The sequence below is a fragment of the Callithrix jacchus genome, chromosome 9 (assembly GCF_049354715.1).
Source record: "Callithrix jacchus isolate 240 chromosome 9, calJac240_pri, whole genome shotgun sequence".
NCBI classification, from domain to species: Eukaryota; Metazoa; Chordata; class Mammalia; order Primates; family Cebidae; genus Callithrix; species Callithrix jacchus.
The window spans coordinates 113,275,104-113,284,406 of NC_133510.1; the positions used below are offsets into that span (position 1 = coordinate 113,275,104).

At 50.0% G+C, this 9,303-nt stretch overlaps 1 pseudogene across 1 annotated transcript; it reads right to left on the reverse strand.

Annotated features, from left to right (window-relative positions):
- Positions 1-5,681: 5,681 nt before the first annotated feature.
- On the reverse strand, positions 5,682-8,104 carry LOC128928613 (uncharacterized; annotated as a pseudogene). Its single transcript, XR_013522108.1, has one exon. The product of XR_013522108.1 is annotated as an uncharacterized LOC128928613 (transcript).
- Between the last annotated feature and the right edge of the window lie 1,199 nt (positions 8,105-9,303).

The following is a 9,303-nucleotide window of genomic DNA, read 5'->3' on the forward strand; positions in this document are numbered from 1 at the left end:
CGTCACTGTGCTCCAGACTGGATGACAGAGATTCTGTCTCAAATAAACAAATAAATGAATGAATGAATGTTTATAAGTTTGTAAATTACTCAAAATGCCTTGATTTGTGACTAAAAATGTACAAACATTAACATTTATATTTTTTTGTATTTATCAATCATAACCTGTTAAGATTCTAGGCTGGGCGTGGTGGCTTACGCCTGTAATCCAAGCACTTTGGAAGCCAAGGCAGGCAGATCACCGAGGTCGGGAGTTCAAGACCAGCCTGACCAACATGGTGAAACCCCATCTAAAAAGAAAAAAAGAAACAGATTCCATTGAAAACTGAGACTTAACCAGGCACAGTGTCTCATGCCTGTAATCCCAACACTTTGGGAGGCTGAGGAGGGAGGATCACTTGAGCCCAGGAGTTTGAGACCAGCCTAAGCAACATAGCAAGACCCTGTCTCCACAATTTTGTTTGTTTTGAGATGGAGTTTTGCTCTCATTCCCCAGGCTGGAATCCAATGGCACAATCTCGGCTCTCTGCAACCTCCATCTCCCAGGTTCAAGCAATTCTCCTGCCTCAGCCTCCCCAGTAGCTGGGATTACAGGTTTGCATCAGCACACCTGGCTAATTTTTTGTATTTTTAGTAGAGACAGGGCTTCACCATGTTGACCAGGCTGGTATCAAATTCCTGGCCTCAGGTGATCCATCTCCCACCTAAGCCTTACAATGTTTTTTTTAATTACAGGGTCTCGATAATGTCATCCAGGCTGAAGTGCAGTGGCTATTCACAGGCATGATCCCACCACTGATTAGCACAGGAGTTTTTACCTGCTCCGATTCTGACTTGGGCCAGTTCACCCCTCCTTAGGCAATCTGGTGGCCCCCCACTTCCAGGAGGTCACCATATTGATGTTGAACTTAGTGCGAACACCTGATTGGCCTAATGCACTGCAGCCCAGAACTCCAGGGCTCAAGTGATCCTCGAACCTCAGGTTCCCAAGTAGCTGGAACTACAGGCGCACACCACTCTCCCTGGCAAAATTTTTTTTTAAAAATTAGCGAGATGTGACGGCACATACCTGTGGTCCCAGCTAAGTGGTAGGCTGAGGTAGAAGGATGGTTTGAACCCAGGAGGTTGAGGCTGCAGTGAGCTGTGATTGCGCCACTGTACTCCAGCCCGGGTAACAGAGTAAGACACTGTCTTAAAAATAAAAAAAGGGCCAGGCGCAGTGGCTCATGGCTGTAATCCCAGCACATTTTTCCTGTGGTTTTGTAAACTGTCCTACTGTTTTCGCATGCTTCTGTATATATGCTGTATTTCCCCAATGCTCCATTTTTATTAAAACCATCAAGAAATCCCTGCCAGGCCCCAGACAGGCCCTTGGCCTAGGCTGACTGGAGGCTTGTTCTGCACAGGGACCACTCTCCCAGATCTGCTCAGGGGTCTCCACACAGCCTTGACTCAGAGGGGGTCCCTCTGTGGCCTCCCCTAGGAGGATAGAAGCTGCCCCCAGGTCACTGTGTGTCTTGTGTATATGGTCAGCATTCTGGAACAAGCCCCAGAAGGGGAAGGTATACCTCTGTCCCTTCCTATCACACTAGTAGCCTTTACCAAACAGCAGCAGCATGGATGTGGAGAGTGGCTTGGGCCTGCAGGGGTTCTGGGGTCAGCTTATTTGGGTCCTTCAAAGCTGGGGCTTCAGTCTGTGAACCACCTTGTCAAGAAGGACAGACCCCTGCTGGCTGTGGTTCCCACTCCATTCCTGGGCCAAACCTCTACTGTCCCATGGGGACTGATAGGGCAGATGGGCCAGTGGGCCAAGGGGCTAGCCGACTGAGGTCACGGGTAGATGACCAAAAAGGAAAAACAATAACTTCCGTGGACATTTTTCTTAAACAAGATCAGGCCCTGCACTTAGGGTTTCAGGGCATATCTACTGATCTAGGTCCCAGGCCACAGGGCAGAAGGCAAGGTCCCCATCCTCAGGGATGCTGACAAGTTCTGAGGTTTAGCCCTCAGAGGCTGCTCCCCACCCATACACCGCACCCAGGGCGCCAAGTGCTGCCATCCCTGCTATAAAGCCCCTTTCACGTTATGCCCCTACCTGAGACCCAACTCTGAGTCCTAAAAGGAACGCAGAGGCACAGAGAAGCCAAGGGAGCTGCCCATGGCCACAGAGCCAGTGACAGGCCATGAGGTGGAGGCTTCCCCTGATGGTATAGAGAGGCCCTCCCCTAGGCCTCAGCCCTCCTAGTGGGGAGGGTAGGTACATCTGAGGTGACACTGAAGGAAGGAGAGGGACTTAGGGATGACACAAGCAGCCAGCACCCCTCCACACACACACAAAACCTCATCAAGCACCGTCTCCCTCAGCCCTGAACAGGGGAGAAACTGACCTCAATCTAGGAAACACCCCAACTGCAGAGCCAGGCAACGGGGAAGGACCCCAAATCCCACAGGCCTGAGAAAGCTAAGGGGGAGGCCTGGGAGGAACACAGAACACACCACAGGCTCCCAGCTCCAGCAAGAGAAAGCAGGGTAGGCACTCAGAGATTGCAGAGTTCTTGGTTTGCCCCTAATCTGAAGCCCACAGAGGGGCTCCCTGTAGACAAGGAGGTTGCCAGGCCAATCTGGATGTACAGGTTTGCCATGCAGAGAGGACAAGCCAGTCCCCTTGAAAGTTCCAAAAATGATTATACTCTCACTCCACAATCCCCCTGCTGAGAATTTACCCAAAGAAGGAAAAAAAAATAGCACAAAGGAGGTCACCAGAGGATTGTTTATAGACAGACACTGGAAGATTTAAGTGGCCAGCGAGAGCTGCGTCGTGATGCACTGTCCTTGCCAGACTGTCTGCAGCCTTTAGGCACAGCAAGGCTGAGGCCCACAGTGACAGACGGTGAGGCAGGCTTAGTGCGGCTGTTTTCTCTGGAACAGAATATATTACAAAATTGTGGAGAGATCGCAGTTAAGACCATACTGAAGCTCCAGGACAGGAGGCTCTGGACAGACAAATTTGTCCTAATGTGTCCATCTGAGACTCAGTGTGCTCATCTGTGAAAAGGGCCAATTCTACCTCTCCAAGGAGATGTGAGGCTGAGATGTGGTAACACAGGCAAAGGCCATGCCTCATGGCCTGGCCCAGAGGAGCACTCAAGAAATAGCAGTTAGGGCCTGGGCATGGTGGCTCATGCCTGTAATCTCAGCACTTTGGGAGGCCAAGGCAGGTGGATCACCTGAGGTCAGGAGTTTAAGACCAGCCTGGCCAACATGGTTGAAACCCCATCTCTAGTAAAAATACAAAAACTAGCCAGGTGTAGTGGTGTGAGCCTATAGTCCCAGCTACTTGGGAGGCTGGGGCTGGAGAACTGATTGAACCCAGGAGGTAAGTTGTAGTGAGTGGAGATTGAGCCTCTGCACTCCAGCCTAGGTGACAAAGTAAGACTCTATCTCAAAAAAAAAGCAGCTAGGCCAGGCACAGTGGCTCACATCTATAATCCCAGCACTTTGGGAGGCGGAGGCGGAGGCGGAGGCGGAGGCGGATGGATCACTTAAGGCCAGGAATTCAAGACCAGCCTGACCAACATGGCAAAACCTCATCTCTGCTAAAAATACAAAAATTAACTGGGCATGGTGGCAGATGCCTGTAATTGCTCGAACCCAGGGAGGGGAGGTTGCAGTAGTGAGCCGAGATTGCACCACTGCACTCCAGCCTGGGTGACTAAGCAAGACTGTCTTTAAAAAAAAAAAAAAAAAAAAAAGGTTGGGTGCGGTGGCTTACGCCTATAATCCCAACACTTTGGGAGGCCAAGGCAGGCGGGAGGATCAGAAGGTCAAGAGATGGAGACCATCCTGGCCAACATGATGAAGCCCTATCTCTACTAAAAATACAAAAATTATCTGGGCATGGTGGCACATGCCTGTAGTCCCAGCTACTCGGGAGACTGAGGCAGAATTGCTTGAACCCAGGAGGCAGAGGTTGCAGTGAGCTGAGATTGTGTACTCCAGCCCGGTGACAGAGCAAGACTCTGTTTCAAAAAAAAAGGAATAGCAGCTAAAGCAAATAAAAGCAAGGGAGTATTGATCACATCTGAGGTTGGTAAAAACAATAAAAACCAAGTGAAAGCACTTGATGATAGTGCTGCTGATCAGGGGCAGGGAAACAGGCACTCGAACCTGTTATTTGTTGGAGAGTAACCTGACAGCACCCATGAGTCATGTCAATGCACAGGCTCTGAGATGCAGGAATTTCACTGCAAGGAACTTGACCGCTGCATATCCTTGGAATATTATGGCAAAGTATGTTAATCACAGCACAGACTGAAATAATTATGTACAAAACTGGAAAACAAGTGTCCACCAGTAGCAGAAGCGTAGCAAAAACTGTTCCTTCTGCAGAATGGATTCCACAGCACTGATGATTAAGGGGTACACTGATGCTGCATGGAATGTCTCTATGTACAGCACAGCCTCTTGAGTTGTTTCTTTTTCCCCCATACGAAGTCTCACTCTGTCACCCCTGCTGGAGTGCAGTGGCATGATCTTGGGTCACTTGGGTCACTGCAACCTCCACCTCCTGGGTTCAAACAATTCTCCTACCCTTCCCTCCCCAATAGCTGTGACTACAAGTGCCCACCACCATGCCCGGCTAATTTTTTTATTTTTAGTAGAGACAGGTTTCACCCTGTTGGGTTTTACCATGTTGGCCAGGGTGGTCTCAAACTCCCAACCTCAGGTGATCCACCTGCCTTGGCCTCCCAAAATCCTGGGATTACAGGCATGAGCCACCATGCCTGGCAGAATATTTTTTATGATATTTAAGTTAAGGACAAGCACAAAATTATTTTTATAAAGGTAGAACCAGAAACTTATTTTGGGGAGAAACAATAAATTCAGTAGATTGGGAAGTAGATGTATTTCTAATTTTAAGCCTTTCATGGTTTAATTTATATTTTTATTTTTTTGAGAGGGTGTCACTTTGTCACCCAGGCTGGAGTACAGTGGTACAACCACGCTTACTGCAACCTCCACCTTCTGAGTTCAAGCAATCCTCATTTCAGCCTCCGGAGTAGCTCCCGTGTGCATTAAAGCTAGGACCACAGGGACACATCACAATGTCCAGCTAATTAAAAAAAAAATTTGTAGACATGGGGTCTCACTATGTTACCCAGGCTGGCTTTGAACTCCTGAGCTTAAGTGAACTTCCCACCTTAGCCTTCCAAACTGCTGGGATTAAAGGCATCAGCCACTGTACCTGGCCTGAATTTTTTAAACCATGTGTAGTTTTATATGACACATATATTTTACAAATACATACCATATTTCACATAAATTAAGATGTGTTCACTGAGGTTATCTAGATGGCAGGTTTATAGGCCATTTCTTCACTTTTTTTTTTTTTTTGAGATGGAGTCTCACTCTATTGCCCAGGCTGGAGTGCAGTGGCACGATCTTGGCTCACTGCAACCTCTGCTTCCCAGGTTCAAGCGATTCTCTTGCCTCAGCCTCTTGATTATCTTATTACAGACACATGCTACCACGCCTGGCTAATTTTTATATCTTCAGTAGAGACGGGGTTTCACCATGTTCTTCCAGGCTGGTCTTGAACTCCTGACCTCGTAATCCACCCACCTCGGCCTCCCAAAGCACTGGGATTACAGGCATGAGCCACCCTGGCTGGCCTCGTTTTTTTTTTGTCATAAAACATAAATAACATAAAATGTGCAACCATCAGCAACACATCCAGAGCTTGTTAAATATTCTAAGCCGAAACCATATCCCTATTAGACACTAACTCATTCCTTCCCTGCAGCCCCTGGCAGCCTCTAATCTACTTTGTTCATGAATTTGACTGTGCCAGGCGAACTTCGGATTCATGGAGTCACACATCATTTGACCTTTTGTGATTGGCTTCTTCCACTCAGAATAATGTTCTCGAAAGTTCTTCCGTGTTGTACCATGTGTCACTTGCCTTTTCAAGGCTATTATTTCATTGTACCAAAAGATGCACCTTGGTTTATCTACTCATCTAAGGACACGTGAGTTGTTTCCACCTTTTGCTACCGTGGACAGTGCTGTGTGGATACGGATGTGTAATCTGTAGGAGTTCTGGCTCTCACTTCTTCAGGTGTACACCCAGAGGTGAAACGCTGGATCCTAGGATAATACTGTTTGAATCTCTGAATCATCATCACTGTTCTCCACGGTGGCTGCACCACCTTACACTCCTACAGCAGTGCGCAGGGGCACTCTGTTATTTTAAATTCATGTTTTCTTTTCATGGCTGCTGCAGAGGCCGCACTGTGGGCTTCTTGGCTCGTACCTGACCTTGCTGGTGCCGTGTGCTCTGTGACGCCAACGACCTTTCACAACAATCTGGGACAACCCCACACCCTAGGCCAGGCCAGTGGTGGACCAGGTGCAGCAGGGGCAGGGGTGCTAAGTTCACCCAGGCCTGGAGAGTTTAGACAGCAGATCTGCACTGTGCCCCAAGAAAAGAGGTGACAGCTGAGGCCCCTCTTGCTGCCCTGGGGCAGGGAGGCTCCTGCAGGTAGTGGAAAACCTTAGTAAGGCACTTACCTCAAAAGCCCCTACCAGCGCAGGGCTTCCTGGTGACCTGGCCATAGCCGTCCTCAGTAAGTTACATGTGGAGTGTGGACTCACTGCCTTTCGTCAGCAGGGAATGCCGGGCTGAGGGCCCAGAGAGCTGCTCACAGGGAGAGCTCGCCTGAGTTCTGGGAAGCAGCTCTGTGCAGGCCCTGGCCTGCCACAGGTGAGCCAGTGCAGGGCTGGGAAGGCAGGAGGCGCAGGTGAGGCCTTTGGAGGCAGGTTCCTCCCACCCACAGGCAGCTGCAGAGTGGAAACCCCCAAGGGCTCTCTGCGGTCAGGCCTGCAGCTCCTAGGATCTTTGAGCTCCCCTCTCCCAGGTTTCTCAATACTTCCAAGAACACCTGAATAGAATAGGAAGCCAGGGTGGGGAGTGAAAGCAGCAGACTGCTGGGCCTGGAACCTGCATCACTGAAATGGATGCTCAAGTTTGGGAACTGCAGATCTGGGCAAAAGCTAGCCTCATTCTGAGGAGTTCAGAGGCAGGAGAGTGGTCCCCAAGCTATGGCTGCAGGGAGAGCTCCTGTCATCAGCCCTATGAGTAGGGACATACCTACCAGGTCCCTGGAGACCAGCAGGAGTTCAGAAATGAAAAATGGGAGGTCCCGCTGAAGGGCAGGGCTCACCCTGACTCTGGAGCCTGCCTCCCTGCTTGGCTGAGGGTCCTCCAGGGATTCCAGGGCAGTACCACTCCCAGCTCCTCAGGGAAGCCTGGCCAGCTGGCACTCCGTGAGGGTGTCACAATAGATGCTTAATGCTCCACGGGCTCATTTAGTCCTCATCCTGGGAGGCAGCAGGGGCTACACAACTAACTGCCCTCACAGCCCACGGGTTCTGAGGGGAAGGGGAGGCTTTCCAGACCCAGGTGGTCTCTGAACAATCTGGAAGGTGGAGAAATGACTCAGTTAAAACACCCCCATACTGGCTCTATGGGACTCCAGAACCCACAAGGAACTTGTAGTGACTGGGCATTTGGGGGCTGTCCTTGGTCAGGTGCTGCTCTCCTGGCAGGTGGCTCAGTAGGACAGCCACACGGCTGAGCAGCCTGGTTCTGTCCCTGCCTCCTGAAACTCCCTGCCCTTGAGGTTTTTGGTTTGTGAGAAAGTGACAGTGGCAGTGCCAAGTGACAGCTTCAGCACCCTCTGGGCACCATTCTTTGATATGGACCAAGTGCTTTCTCAATCCTGTGTGGTGGTTTCACAGCTTCAGCTGCCTCTTCCAACTTGTTACCTTGGGGCTGGAGGTGCAGGCTGCAAGGAGTGAGGATCCGTCCTGTGAGCTGCTGGGCTGGAGGAGCCTGGAGTACACAGAGGCTCTCAGCAGGGCTGAGGGGCATGCCATGGAAGGGGAAGGTGGGAAGGCACCAGTTGAGGGTGATACATAGGACCTGGGCTCTGGGACCCTGATCCAGGGGTATGTGAGTGCGGCAGTGAACGAGATCGCATGGTGGGGCTGGGCTTCCTCCTGGAGTCAGGGGAAAGGCAGAGACTTCACCTCTCCTCTCTCATTGCAGTACCAACAGGTCATAGAACTGAGGAAGCCTATGAGGTGAGGCTGCATCTGGGAGACCATGCCTAGGCCAAGGGGCAGGTGTGACCCCAACTGTCTGTGGGGCTTTTTTTGAAACTCTCTCTGTTGCTCAGGGGCACGATCCTGGCTCACTGCAAACCTCTACCTCCTGGGTTAAAGTGACTTTCCTGCCTCAGCCTCCCGAGTATTGAGTAGCCGAGATTACTGGTGTGTACCACCATGCCTGGCTAATTTTTGTTTGTTTTTGAGATGGAGTCTTGCTCTGTAGCCCAGGCTGGAGTGCAGTGGTGCGATCTTGGCTCACTGCTACCTCCTCCTCCCAAGTCCCAGTTCAAGCCATTCTCCTGCCCAGCTTCCCGAGTAGCTGGGATTACAGGCACATGCCACCAAGCCCAGCTAATATTTGTATTTTTAGTAGAGACAGGGTTTCACCATGTTGGCCAGGCTGGTCTCAAACTCCTGGCCTTCAGTGACCCACCCACCTTGGCCTCCCAAAGTGCTGGGATTATATATGTGAGCACACCTGGCCTTTTGTCTCTTTAGAAGCAGCTCAGATCAAGTGATGTTGTGGAGGCTTTGGGTCTCAGACTGAAAGACTCACAGAAACTTTTTGCCTATTTTAAATTGCAGTTATCAGGTGTTCTAAGCTCATTAACTACTTAACACTTAAAGTTTTTACATTTTGGGATTCTTCTTCTATTGACATCAAATTCATTATTTTGTAGCACCTTGGACTAATTTTTGAATTTGGGATTAGCTGTGACACCCAGCCCCCACCTCTGATTAATTGTATACTCAGAGCCACTGGAACTTAAGACACAAGGGAGGGGGTGGGGGAAGAAACTCCCAGCCCCAGAGCTCAGGGTGTGACACTCAGGCTGACCAGTGACAGACTGCTGGAACCAGACCTCAATCTCACAGCTGCAGCAGAAGAGCCAGGCAGACTTAGCTGAAATCCGGCCAAATCTCAGGCTCCAGGGAAACTTACCTACCCAATATGCAACAGATGAACCAGCTCAGGATTCCTGAGCTTTCCAACCCTCCTGGCTCCCAACACTAGGGGAAAAAAGTCTATTTTTGGCAAATACTTCTGGGGCTAAATCAATGCATTCTGAATAAGAGACAAAAAAACTAAGTCTATTTTAAAAAGAGCTTCCATTCTGATCACCCAACACCA